Source organism: Harpia harpyja, chromosome 16 (assembly GCF_026419915.1).
Source record: "Harpia harpyja isolate bHarHar1 chromosome 16, bHarHar1 primary haplotype, whole genome shotgun sequence".
NCBI classification, from domain to species: Eukaryota; Metazoa; Chordata; class Aves; order Accipitriformes; family Accipitridae; genus Harpia; species Harpia harpyja.
Window position 1 is genome coordinate 25601549 of NC_068955.1, and position 15202 is coordinate 25616750.

General features: G+C 35.8%; 1 long non-coding RNA gene across 4 annotated transcripts in view; it reads left to right on the plus strand.

Annotated features, from left to right (window-relative positions):
- LOC128152978 (uncharacterized) overlaps positions 1–15202 on the plus strand; it is a 164182-nt gene that overhangs the window by 93346 nt on the left and 55634 nt on the right. The gene's annotated exons all lie outside the window — the stretch shown is intronic.

The following is a 15202-nucleotide window of genomic DNA, read 5'->3' on the forward strand; positions in this document are numbered from 1 at the left end:
ATAAGTCGATAACAGTAATTTACAGGTGACTGCAAGCAACAACCAGATTTGGTTTATCTAGGTTATTGTAACTCTTCCCTTGGAAGTATTACCCTTAGAGAACCCATAGATTTGCTCCTCTGGTCCTCCTTCAAGGACTAGTATTTCTGGTGTTTCATTTATAATATTATCTTGCAAATATTTAGTCTTTTAGTGTCCAAAATATTTCTCAAATATGTCTGAAGACTGTGAAATGACTGAGGTATCTGAAGGTATTGGCTAGCAGTAGTTTTTGGGGAACTGCATAGGTAGAGGTAGGCTACCTGTATTTTGAGTAATTTTGGTTTTTTGATTAGTCAAATAACTTTAAAGCTTTGTTAAACATAAATGATTTAACTATTAGTAAATACTCTTGTATGTTTACGACATATACAAAAGTACCACAGTTAATATTGATTACATTGGCTCTTTCAAAAGATGCCTTCTGCAATATAAGGTGAAGGTTTATACAAGATCATTTTCTCCACAGTGCTTTGAGTATGAATTGTTATGCTCTAAATATGCAATGTGATGTCAGGGTCACTACAAACTATTTCACTTCATTTAAGTACAATGGGATAAGTGAAACTGCTTCAACTAAATGTCTGTGCTTTTAGCTTCAGATAACAGTATATAAATATTAAGCTAAAAATATCTTCTTGCAGAACACAGACATTTTGATTTAGAAAGCTATCTGCAGTCAGGATAGCTTTTAAGCAGTGAATGCTTGACTTTCTATGTCTTTATCTCTTCCCTCCAAAAGTGGAGTTTTGCGGTCTAAAGCATTTTCCTGAACTAGATTTAAATAGAGAAAAAATACATTTTAATACTAAAATAACTTTGTCAGAAATATTTGGCATTAAATAGCAATGGTAACTAATTCAAAACTTCTGCAGTTACCTCCACTATGGGAGGTACTAAGTAATTTAAATTCTCTTTTGCTGCAATTTTTCACTAGACTGTGACAAATACTAATGTATTCTGTTAAATAGCTGCCACATTCCACTCTGTAGTTTGTAGGATGCTTTCAGTGCCTGAAAGGGGATGTAAGAAATAGGAGACAGGATTTTATTTATCCTTTGTGATTTGAAAAGCTGTTCAATTTCCGAGTAGCAATAAAATTTGCCTTCCTTTACAAAATAACATGAAAAACTGTCGTAAGTGCAAATGAGGTATGAATTGTGTGTTAGTAGAGGAAACTATATTTCTGTGTCCTAGAATTTTTGTTTCAGGAGTTGTCCAGCTGTAGGGGTTGATAAAGTGAAGATTATGATCACTGTTCCTCCAAAGAAGTTCAACTGGTTTTTATAAAATGCTTTTTGGTTAACTGCCCTGCTAAACACATTTGTAGATTTTTTTAAAACTTTGGCTTACTGAGAAAGAAAGGGAACTGTGTCTCTAAAAGGAGACTCAGCTGCCCAGACATATGTGTTTAGGATAATTTTTAGGTGTTGAGGGCTATATCACCTGGCTTCCAGCTGCTTCAGATTACTGCAAGTCTCCTGCCAGCCTTGTGTTGTATCTGTAAGAACTATGCAGATCCTTTGAGTACATTAGCAGTCTCAAATACCAGCAAGTGTCTATTTTTAAGCTATCAAGTCCTGCCCTAAATGTTTCCTTTTCCAGCTTAGTGTTTTGGAGGAATACGCATTTCAGAGCTGTCATTCATAATGTTTTTCTTGTTTGGTTTCTGAGAAACAGTCACACTTTCATGGTGAGCCACAACAATTTACATGATATATTACGCCTATAAGATCTGAAAACCTGAACCTCATCTCTGAGTTACCTGACTGAATCCCTGAGTTTCTATGAGAAAGGTGAAAAACTTATCCATTCTAGCAAATACCACTGATGAAAAAATCCTTTCTAAATGACAAGTGTTGCCCCAAACAGACCAAAATCCAGTCATAAGCTAGTTGTTAGACATGGAGGGTTCAAGTTGCTGAGAAGGCCTTTAGGATAAGGATGAGTAGAGAGGTGAGCTGTATGACTGTGATTTATGTATTTCCCTCAGTGCACAAGAACTAATGACTTAATTAAGTAACTAATGGCCACCAATTTCCTTCCCATCCTTGTTCTCATCCTCACTGTTCTCGTATGGGAAACAGCAAATCCATTGCCTCCTTTCACTCAAGAATTGTTTTTTTCATGGACACTTGTAGAAAGATGTTACATAGTCACGTCTTTGCCTGGGTCAAGAAAATAACTTAATGTTTTGGGTGTTACCTTGTGGAAATGTAACCCCTGTAACTTCAGACAGCATTTTAAATTACTTCTCTGATTGTTATGATCTTGTTGGGCCCAACTAGGAAAGTAAGTGAGTGCTCTTGTATCATCAACTATAACAGATTTGTGCTGTCCTAGCAGTATATTCAATTTGTGAATTGTCCCTTTAAAAGGCACTAGTCACATTTCTAAAATTAATCACCTGTTTTAATGCAGTTTTGGTTTCAGGCCTTATTGGATCACTTTGCTTCCATAAGTAAGCTTGATTTCACAAGTTTCTGTGTATTTTGTCTCCAATCCAGATATGCATTTAAGTATGCTCCAAGTTAAGTACATGCTAGGTACAAGCATTTTTGGATCTGAGTCAGAATGCTTATGACCTTGTCATATTTAATACTAAGACACACACATCTGGGACAGTGGGTTTCATTTTAATTTTTCTGAATCACTTGGACAAATTCAGTTATTACATTTTTATAAGACTTATTAGTGTAGGGAAAATGACTAAGGAATACCCCTAAGGAGATGGAAATGTTCTACCACTTCTGTCAATGACACAGCTATGAATTGATACAATTGTTTGTAACAGCTAAGCAAATGCTTGACCTTGATTCTTTATACACTGTTCATTCATTTTAAATTCCAAGTGGGCAAAACATAGGTAAAAGTCATAATCTACATCTGTATTGTAAATTGATTATTCCATGAAGACAGATGAGAATGTATTAAAAAAATTAATTCATGACTGGATTATTTTTAAAATCTATTTATACATGTTCCACAAAAAAGTGCTTTGGACTGTATTTTCTACATTTAAAAAGTCTGTATTCATTTTAAGTACCCCTTCAGATTTCTATTTGTGAAAACTCCTCTATGAGAAAAACATCTTTTCACTGAGTTGCAATGATTTTCCATGATATATCTGCCATGTAAGTGTTCTAAAGGTTAAAGCATTGAATCGGTGACAAATTAGCTTTCATTATCTGCTTTAGTCACATCTTGACAAAATTATTCTAATAGCTATATCTGCTACAGATACAAATCGAGTTCTCCACTCATCACGGAGAGGAAAAGTTATATATCCATCTGAAAATGAAAGGAAGGTATAATAAACATTACATTCCCATTTTCGGAAAGCATTTGCAGATATTTGTTTACATTAGTATATCAGTTTGAGCAGCTTACCTTTATTTAAATGGAATAAGAACTGGGGGGGTGAGGGGGGCTGGGGAAGACTGTAGCAGCCGACAAAGCATGGTGACCCAGCTTGTCACCCAGTGACCTGTGAGAAGGAAATAATGAACTGTGAGTAGCTGTCATCTTAACTGTTTCTGACAGTTTGGCTATGGGCACATCTGTGTTAGTTGCATGGAAAGGCCTTTGTTGTTTTCCCACTAGTGACTTTGCAGACCGCTGTGGGGTTTGCTGGCTGCCCTGCTCTTACACTTCCCCTCCTTTTTTAGTAGTAAGAGCAGCTGCCACTGATAGAGCTGACATTTCTTTTAATGATTTACTTGGCATTTATACCATTAAAAACAAGAAATTAAATAGAAATAGAACTTCTGGTTATTGTAAATGAAAATATTCTCTATATTCATGTAAGGTCTGTTGTAAATATGCCTATTACCATTCTGTCTTTTCTACATAACTTGCAGCAGTGTTCAATGTCTGTTGGTACCCTTCCTTCCTAGTATCTTGTCATACTTAACTATTTTGAGTGAATTATCGCGTCCACTGGTAACAACATTTTAAATAATCCAGCATACAATGAAACTAGGCAGCTTTTCATGGTTAAATGATCTATTACAAACCAACAAAGCAACCCTCCACACACTTATTTAGTATTATAGGAAACAATTGCTTCCTCTTCCAGACTGACTGAAGTATGCATGTCTTTTCTGGTACAGTAGTGCTAAATCTTGGATAACTTTGCTCACACAATTATCGGCATTTTCAGCTAGGATACTGTTAAATATAGGCATGCCTGCTCTCATAATAGACTTCTTAGCTGATTTGTGAAAGATAATTGTTAAGAAAAACTTGAAATCATGACTTTGAAAAATGAATGACTAACACAGTAACTTATAAAGTGTAAAGCTAGCTATTTTAACAAAGTGTAAATATTCTATGTGGTTGATATACCTTACTGCTTTTATGTTAAAATATGCTTGGAGTAGGTTATTACAAATGGCTTTGCAGGAGTTGAATATTAAAGACTTCACTCACTAGACTGAAAGTACAGCATCCTGAAGCTGAAATCTTTTTTTGTGCTAATTGTTTTCTTGCTGTAGGTTTTGGGGACCTTAAATTTGTCTTCTCACATTTATGCATTTTTGCTCATTCTTTTTAGCTGCTTCATGTTCCAAGTTGAAGCCACGCTTGATAGTGTTCACATGCAAGGAAAAATAAATTTATATTTTAACTCTGAGAACACAGATTTATGAATTGGTTCCTTTGAGGGCTGTGTAGTACAGCATCCAACACGATCTAGAATACAGGTCACAGTCTCTTGGCTAATTGTGTGGTGATGGAGCCATTATATATACGCATAATAACAGGTCCCATTGCTCCATTTTAGCTCTATCACTAGTGCAATCCTCTGTCCTTACTTAAAAGTGGTGCAAAGACACGTTGTGGTGAACAGGAGATGTGTAAATACAGCATGATTCTCTACTGTGTCATATATAGTTCAGAGAAGCCTTGTAGGTGCCTTCTGAATCCATGTTTACATGTATGTGTAACATGAAATAAAAAACCAAACAAAACCCCCAAACCCAACACTTCCTTGAATGTCAGTGCTGTTGTTCAAACCACAATGAGATCCTACTTTCCTGATGATGTAGACAAAAATTGTGTGTTCTCTGAGTAGATCTGCAATCTCCTTATTTATATACGTAAAGCAAAGAAGGGTTAGATGGAGAGGATGCTGGCACAGAGAGAGGAGGTGACCTGCCTGGGCTTGTTTGGCAGTGACTGGTGGAGTCAGAGTCAGGGTGCTCCGAAGGGATGCTCTAGTTCCCTGCCTGGTACCTGCTGGACCAGTGTGTCTTGGCTGTTAAAAATTCTCTCGTGCCTCCGTGTAGTGTGTGTCTCCTGGGTACGACGAAATGGTCTGTGTGCCACTAAGAGCTGTTTTCAAACTCACTGAAGTCTGTTATTTCTCTTAACAAACGTTAATGCCATAGAGAAACTTAAATATTGATTGAAGCCATGGAGTTGCACAAAAACATCCATCAGATTCTAGAACTTGTTTATTCTTTGCAGAGACATTGCCCTGCTATCATATTTTTATATATATATATCTGTATGCATTTAAGACAGCTTTGCTATGTTAAAGGCATTATTTTTCTCACTAAACTATTGTTTAAAAAAATAATAATTGTATATTAATACATATTACAAAGTTGCAGAGATGGTGTTCCTCAACTTTTTTCAAGAAAATGTTACTGTTTTTATTTGTGCCACTTGCAGAAGCAAAATACATATACTGTAAGTGATGTCTTCATCACTAAGTGTCAAGGCAAAAAAAAGGCCTGTGGATCTTAGGAGCCTAGCCTGAGACTTTTGGGGATTCAAATACCTCATCAGAGAAGTGACTAATTTGGGATTTTTTTAATTGGAGTGAAGGGTTTCAAATTAATCAGTCATCTCAGTATGTTCATCCTCCACAAAAAGACTTAATGAGAACCAGTTAAAAAAAAAATAAAAATAAAATCCATCCCCTATGGGTTATTGGTTTTTTTCTAAGGTGAAATTCAGAACAATTAATTTGCTAGGTAGTTTGCGGTATCTTGGTAAGGGTCTCTTTTTGGTTAGTACAATCTTAGTTACTTGGTTGTAGATTTTTAGGTTTCCTGTGGTTCTGATGAATTGCTAAACTTGACTTTAGGGAGGAATTTGCTGTATGAAGTCTGCTGATTGACCCAGAGGAAGGACATTGCCTGCATGTAGAGTGCAGCACAGCCAGAAAGTACTGGGACCCTTGTTGGGAACTAACGGTCTCTTTACAGCTCCCGTTGGGTTTGAGCATGGTCACTATTTTTGTTGCAATTTAAGAGTGAGGGATTCTGTTAAATTTGTCATATGTCTCTGTCAAAAACTTTATTTCAGCAAGGAATTGAATAGTAAAAGCACATTTTGACAGTTTCATTTGGAAGCCATATCCCTTCTTTTTCAGAGCTTTTTAATATTCGTTTGCATTGAGAGTTCAATAGACTTATGGAAACAAAAAAACCTTATTTTAATATGATGTCTTAATATGAGCAATAAGTTGTTAAATAGATAATGAATTTGAAGGGAAAATAAATGGAAATTTTATTTGCTGGCTAGGGTGACACTCACTCATATAAATTTTGTTGCTTGCAATTATTGTCTTAACAGAACACATATAATTAACTACCAGTTATAAAATATCAGCTGTTTGAAAAGTGAGAAACTGATCTTAAATTCCCAAGACAGTGCAACAACTACCTCTTTGATCAGTTAATTTTGAAGGATTTAAAGAAAATGAAAGTTTTCAATGAAAAATTTATAAGGACACACTTATTTTTTCAGAAAAATTGGGCAAATTTCTCTGTTATATACACATATATTTTCATATAAAATGCTAGCTTTACATTTTTCCTGTATTTTAAAGAAAATTATGAAGAAGGTAGAATCTGCAGTGCTATAAAAATTTGGAGAGTGAAATCACACAAAAATTTGTAATACTTAACAAAATGAAATGTCTTGCATAGGCAGTTTATATTATTTACAGGGTATGATTTTCCCATAGGTAAGTGTATAAGTCTACATAAACTAAAATATGACTTGATAAAGTAACAATCCAGTTTTGAAACCTTCAAAATATTTTTCATCACAGTTCCGTACAGAGCTCAATCATGTTCACAATTGCTAGTTAAGAGATAATTTACTTAAGTCATATGAAGTACCCTACTTTTTCTTTCAAATTAGCTTAAAATAGGTGAAGAAATTCTTAAAAAAAAAAAAAAAAAAAAAGTTGTCAGCTTTTATAGGTAGATTATGCTTGAAAGCATACACCTATCGTCATCCAGGTTCATGTATTTATCAAGTGCTTATTATCAACTGATAATAAAACCAAACTGAATGAGATAATGAACTTGAATGAGCAAGACCACAGCAGGAACTGAGTCACTGACAACTTAACTATGATTAGCAAAGGTTGCTGCTTTTTAATGCTTAACATATTGGAATAGGAGACAGAAGGAAAAAAAGGGTTTCCTAGACAGCCAACGTGTGGCAGGTATAAAATGAGCCACTGTTCTAATCCTTATTGATTTGTCAAAATTGAGAGGGATGTACTATTTTTCCTTTGGTGATTATGGAATAGAAATAAGCTCACAAAAAGTCTAACCATAGTCTTGTCTTGTCTTATGTGAGTTGCAGCCTGTCACCCTATGCCAGTCAGGTTTCATGATTTCAGTTTTCTTTCCTCACCCTATTCTTGGATTTGAGACACTTCATTAACCAATAACAGCAATATCAAGTTATTTAGTTGCATTTAAAGGAATCCTGCTTTTCAAAAAAAAAAACCAAACCCAAACACCTCTTCCAAAGATACAGAGAGGGCATAGATAATACTGGAGAAATTTAATTATGAAGAAAGATGGGATGTACAGAATACAAAAGAACGAAATAAATAGTAAAGAAACTTGAGCAGTGCACAAACAATCGCCTGAGGTGATTTTTTGTCACAAGTAGTAGTTTTTGAGAGTTGTTTTTTGTTTGGCAGGGTGTCTGGTGGGTTGGTTTTGCTGCTTTTTTGTGGTTTGGGGGTGGGTGGGTTGGGGTGTCTTGTGCTTTGTTTGGTTTTTTTTTTCAAGATATAAGTTTATTTCTGGGTAAAGTGATAAAAGTGAAGAGAGAAAGGGAAGCGTGTTTCTTCTTAGCTTATATTTTGAAGTAATCATATCTCATAATCCAAATTTAATTTAATTAATGAAGATAAAAGGTGAGAATTTATCCTAAATTACAGGACAAAGTAATTGATATTACGTTGAATAATAGTTACATAATCCTTGTTTCTTCCTGAAAGTAGATATATCTGGAAGTCACAGTGAAACTGTTGTATATGAGGAAGTGGGCTGAATTTCTTTTGAGATCAGCTTTTAAATGCTTTTTAAATGGTGTGGGTTTTGGGTTTTGGGTTGGTGCCTTTTTTTTTTTTTTTTTCTTTTTTTGGTAGTATGTGAAAATCCTGAGACTTAAGGTTAAGAAAGGTTAGAAAATGTGTCAGTGACTCTGAAATACAGAGAATCTGATAGATTTGTAATACAGTATATGACAAAAGAATTTTATAAGAAAGCTTCATGCCAGTAATCCCCAAGTCAGTGAAAAGTCCTAGGATATTAAAATTGAGAAATGTTTTTACTTAGCTCATTATACTGACCATACAACCTCCTAACAAAGATAAAACTGACAAATGCACAATCAATATTCCTGCTCCCAAAGACAAGAAAATTAGCTTTATGTGCTGTTGGAGTGCAACTCCAGGATTCTGCAACAATAGTAGAGATTATTTTTATAATTGTGTGTTGCCCCCTGCTCCTCTAGCCATCTGTAGAGGATAGAAATGGTTGTGAATGGCCAGAAACGGGGGGGCTAGCAGGGAGGCAAACCAATGACAGACTGAGATTTCCCTCCTTGCTATGCATGGACTATTCTCTTCCATTCATATTCATAAAATGAGAGGAATTAGAGATGAGAAAGATGTAATAGGTCATACAGGGTTGTTTCCTACAGTATCTTTCTTCTTGTGCATTACCCAATTCATTTGTAAAGGACTGAAGGAATGAGACTTCTATCACTTCCCTTGGGGGTGTCTTTTCTACAGTGTAATAGTCGTTCTCTCTTATAGGAATATTTTTTCTGACATTCAGCCAAAAAATATTGTCTGCTCAATTTACTCCCATCACTCCCTTTGTAGCACATAAGTTTGCACCTTTCCCATATTTTTGATAGGAATTTATCCCACTTGATTCAATGGTGAAGCTTAGTTAAGTCATACGTGGTTTACTTTGCTAGCCTATTTAAATGAGAAATGCATCTTTCTAAATTCTTTGCCTTACTCTGACTCACCTCAGTTCTAGGGGAATCTTACGCTTCATTGCAAGGCTGCTTGCTAGGAAAAAGTTTGTTTTCTGAACTATTGTAACCATGTCTTTTTCTGCACTCCAACTCACGTGCCTTTCTTTAGGCTGTTTTACGCTGTAAGCCCATTTGAGAGGCGATTCTGGCATTTAAGAGCCTTAACAGCAAGTGCTTTTTTTTTAAGCTTATGCTCAGGTTTCCAAACATTCTTGGAAAATGTAGGATCCAAAATTCAGTATTTGGAAGTGGCTTCAACTCTTTTATGCACAGCCTTAATGAGCTTTCAATAAGGCCAACATAGGGTCTTAAATATTTATATTATATTCAAAGTGAAAGGTAAATAGTAAGCACTGGCAAATACTTGTACCACCTCCTATTAAAAACACTGCAGGACTGGGCCAATATATTATTGTTCTAATGCAGTTTAATAACATCTGTATGTTAACAGAAAAAAATCCAGTTAATCTAAAGTTTGTTCTAAACTCATCTTGTTTTTCTATCAATATTACTTCATATGAGAGTATTATACCTACGAGGACAGTACTCCTAGTGCAAACACGTTTGTATCAACTAACTTAAGCTTTGTGTTAACATAGTAGTGCTTTTTTCTATTTCCCCCCCATCCTCAAGTAAGAAGTTATACTGATGAAAGCATATTTTCTTTTTTAATTTCAGTGTTGCTGTGTTTATCAAAGACCCTACTTTTTCTAATTTCAGAGTGATTGTCTATGCTGGCGGAACTTTGTAGTGTAGAGGTGGTCTTACAGATCACAGGGATCACTGTTCTTGGTACAGCAGATAGAGAGGTCTAAGTAGCACTTGTATGACAGTGACCACATATTGAGTCATGGTATTACTCATAATGTTTTTTCATGTGAAAACGCTCAGAAATTATAAAGTCAGTGGATAGATTTTTCGATATTTTATTTTTCAGAACTCTAAAAATTTGCCTGTACTATATAGAATAAAATTGAAAATAAATCTGTGAGTTTCTCTTACTTCTATAAAATCATATTAGATTGTTACCACTTTAGGGATTTCAATGTTTCTGTTGTTGTTGACCAACATCATAACAGCTGTTTATAAACATATTAAAGGTTAAACTGTGCTTTCAGATGCACTTTTATTTGACCGTTAGAATATGGAATTGTATTTAAAAGTTAGTGTGGTATTTTTAGAAATAAAAAAGCCCAAAAGCCCAATACTGAAGCATTGTCTCACCTACAAAGCTATTAAAACAAGTGTGTATATGTGTTCACATTTCTGGGTGTATGGGTGAGTGTGCATATATAAAAGTGCCAGGCCTGTAAACTTTTGTCACCATAGGTGGCTTGATTGGGGAGGGGGACAACAAACCAACAAAAACCCCACAACCAAAAACCTCCCTGGAGATGCTCGGAGTCCTGCGGGGTTTGGTCCTTCAGGTGCTGATTCCCTGTATGTTGTCACTTTGGAGGCAATAGAATAGGGACCAGATTTTGGAAGTCTATACAAAAGGAATGTGCATCTGCAGACTCGTACATCTTTATAAGCAAGCAAGGATTTGTAAATTTGAAAAATCTGGATTAGAAGATTAAAATTTAATCTGATTGATTACTCACTTCCAAGGGTTTCTAGGATGTGTGGGTGTTGTGGTTTAACCCCAGCCAGCAACTAAGCACCACGCAGCTGCTCACTCACTCCCCATCACCCAGTGGGATGGGGGAGAGAAGCAGAAGGAAAAAGGTAAAACTCATGGGTTGAGATAAGAACAGTTTAACAGAACAGAAAGGAAGACACTAATAATGATAGTAATAATAATAAAATGACAATAATAATAAAAGAATTGGAATATACAAAACAAGTGATGCACAAGGCAATCACTCATCAGTCGCCGACTGATGCCCAGTTAGTTCCCGAGCAGTGCTCCCCCCAGGCCAACTCCCCCAGTTTATGTACTGGGCATGATGTCACATGGTATGGTATGTCCCTTTGGCCAGTTTGGGTCGGCCGTCCTGGCTGTGTCCCCTCCCGACCTCTTGTGCCCCTCCAGCCTTCTTTGCCGGCTGGGCATGAGAAGCTGAAAAATCCTTAACTTAGTGTAAAAACTATTTAGCAACAACAGAAAACATCAGTCTGTTATCAACATTCTTCTCATACCGAATCCAAGACATAACACTATACCAGCGACTAGAAAGAAAATTAACTCTATCCCAGCTGAAACCAGGACAACGGGGAAGTGCACATTTCACAGGGTGTAACTTCTATTTATGTCTTTGAAACACTTTCCGCTTGAAAAAAGACTGAAATGTCTCATTAAAGGAGGCTAGTAGGGCATTTTCAAAACATCATTATGGCACCTGAATGGACTGTAAACTTTTCAGGAAATGTAGAAAATACAGATTCAAATTATAGAAGACTTATCCCTTGTAAATGGCGTATGTCCCACTGTTTCTGTTGATCAGATTAATTTTTGTTCTAACTTTTTTTCTGTTAATATTTTATCTTCTATAACATTTTATCTTCTACATCTAACTATTGAAGTTCCCCCTGAACTGTCATGTGCTGCTCCTCCTTCTGTCTGCTACATATCTTTCCCAAAATTTATTGGCAAGAATGATTATTGGTATATTTCCTACTTAATGTATTTTGTCCAACTTTTTTCTTCTTTCAGCTTCGTATTATTCGAAATAATACTAGTTGTTTGCTTTCAGATAAGCTTTGTTCTTAATTTAGTGCTCACTGAATTAATTCATTTTTAGATATCTTTCACCACACTTTCTAAATAATTTTCTTACAAACTAAAACCCTTGTTCACTAAAAACCCACTGCCAACATGAAGACAATAAGTTAAAATTTTAAAACGTGACAACTAAGAGTCCATTCTAATCTGGCTCCAAAAAAGCAAAAATAAAAATTACTTAATTTTTACCTATCTATAAAACTTGATTTGTATTAAACAAAGCCACATGACTTTAAATAAGATACAGATTTTATATTCTAATTATTCTAACATGAATTGATAATGAGACATGAAACTGAAATATTTTTCTTTTGCCAGACCTCCATAAATCTTGAAGATGGATGTAAACCAAGTTTTTATTAGCTAAATAACAAAACTATCAGAACTTTAGCTTTCTTTCTGAACTCTATGGCAGTCATTTTGAAAATACATTTTTCACAGTGGAGCTTTTATTCCTTTTTCATTTGACTTTGCCAGTAGGGACCTCTGTGCAGTGTTTCATCCAGAGAAGACACCTTTGACAGTATGGTTGCTCTTCCCCTACGAGCACTGTGCCTCTGTGTCACTGCTGAATTAGAGCCTAAGTTTTTATGTTGTCCTTCAACCCCTGACCTTGTGGCCTGAAGGCAAGAATATTACTAGCACAGCTATGCTGAAAGAGAAAGTAGAGAGCATGCAAGATGAAACAGTGTGGAGCCAGTAAAAACTAACCATTTCTGTACATTTTCTTCTCCTCTTCTAAAAAAAAAAAAAAAAGCACAACCGTCTTTCTTTTCTCTTGAAGCTTGAGTCTGACTTTAGGCAGCTTTGGCTTGTTCACTGACCCGGGAACAAGTACCATCATCCTATTAGTACCCTGAATGTGAGATAACCATACCATGACAGTCTCTTGAACTACAGTGTATACATATGTTTTGAGGCAGATGAAGATAATGTATTTCGATTTTTGAGGGGATGATGGTGTTTCTTCATGGTGACAATTATGATTATTCCACTCCATTAAAAAGAATTTGGGAAAAAAAAAAAAAAAAAATCTTGTGGTATACATAATGAACCCACAGCAGAAATCATTCAAAAGAATATTACAGTAGTATGTATCTTTCAATTTGCTTCATATTGTTGAAATGAAGCAAGGATTTATTACAAGGATTTATGAGCATAATGAAGGTATCGTGGACTTTTAAAAGCCCAAGAAAAGTTACTCCATGACTTTGTTCATAAAGTATAATCCTTCAGTATCTACAACATTATATGTCAAGTTATTCCACAGGTTCATTAGGGATTTGTTAAGTGGTGTTCCTTTCTTTGTTCTGAAACCTATAACGGCTTGCTCCATCTGATGACCTCCTATTTCTTATATTGAAATAGACAGCGAACAGTCAGGCACTCATCCCTTAGTCCCTTCTTCATGCTTATCTACTAGATTTCCATCATATTGCCTGCCTTCTCTTTCCAAGCTGAACAATCATGTTCTACTCTGTTCCTTGCTTAGAAGCCACACACCTTTGATCATACTTGTTGTGCCTCTTCATGCTTTTTTCTAGTTTTTCTCTACATTCTTTTTCAGATGGCAAGAACCAGAACTGCTTGTGGTTTTTTTTTCAAGTTGCTGATTTTTCATGGATTTAAGAGTGGTGTGGGGATATTTTCATTTTTGTTCAATACTCTTTTCTAATAACGCTTAAAATATGATTTGCTGTCCTGACACTGATCTGCTGTGCAGATGAAATTTCCATAGGGCCTTCTTTTGTTGCAATATCTTGTTCTTCAGCAGGCAACTGGAGTTAAATAATTACAAAAGCTGTAGAGAACACAGTAAGGTAATATTCTACAGAAGCATAAGCTTCGGCAAAGAACAAACTCCCCCCCCCCCCTTTTTTTTTCCCCTTTATGTATGAAGATTTGGTCTAATAAAGCTGATAAAGTTTGGTAAACACTGTAGAAGAAGTATCTCTGCACTGTCTAGTTAAACTAAAACTGTGATGGCTGTGATATGCAGAAGTGTGCTAATGGAAGCTAGGAGAGGGGTAGTATGAAACATTGCTGTAAGTATTCCTTTCTGTTTGAAGCCTCTGAAAGAGACTACTCCAATGTTTAGCGTTTTGGAAATACTTCAGTTAGATGAGCAGTAGCAGATTTACAGGACTACCAGGGCAATCTCCTGGAATCCATATCCTCCAGCACGTCTAAAGTGCCAGAAAAATTATAAGATATGTAAGTTAAGGAGGTAATATCTAAGTAATCAAAATATCTAGACTAAACTTATCATTGGTGTCTTTCAACAGATTGGGAAGGATTTGTCTTACTATAAAAGAATAAGGTTAACATCAGTTATATAAAACAAAGGAGCCAAAGGCTGGAATTCAGATTCAGCTTTAGTTTCCAAACTGCTGATTTTTTAATTGTGTGGCCTTATTTTCCAAAATATTCATTTTTCAGAGATTGTAGGTGACATTTTACATCAACGTATGAAACGTGGAAGAATTTAGTATTATCCTAATAAAATTAAACCCCAGGACCTCAGTCTTTTTCTTTCTGCTCTAGCCTAGTCTGGTGCTGCAGAACAGTTGTAAAGCTGGTGAATTTGGTTCTTGGGGGCTCCCAATGTTACTGGAACGCTGGATGCTTGCATCAAGGCTGCTCTGGCATTTTACCTTTGTTCTGTGGTATAGCTTGACTGAATTCAAGGGACTGGGCATGGTTCTTGATTGAAACTGAAAAGTGGCAGTGAGATGGAGAAGGATAGGGCTCCTTTTAATTTCTGTTCTAACTCTTTATGTCTCCCTTTCAGCATGAAGCAACAGTAAGCAAGCTAATAATACCAGATGCTTAAACATTCCCTATAGCTTCAAGTTAGGGTTAATGTAACAAGACGTATTTTCTTCTTCCAAACCCTTTGGAAACATTCAATTCATGGACATTCCCTTCCTACTTCCCTGATTTTGGTATCAAGTGTACTTATTTTGGTCTTTGCAATATTTTTGTGATGGAACAAGGTTTTTCATAGAATGCTTATTTCATAATCTGAAAGAATTTTTACTCATCCTCTCTCTAATCCTATCGCTTTGGGGAATGGGAGGTTGGGATGAAAGAGAAGCGAGGAAAGGAAGGTGTCTGTTTTACAAG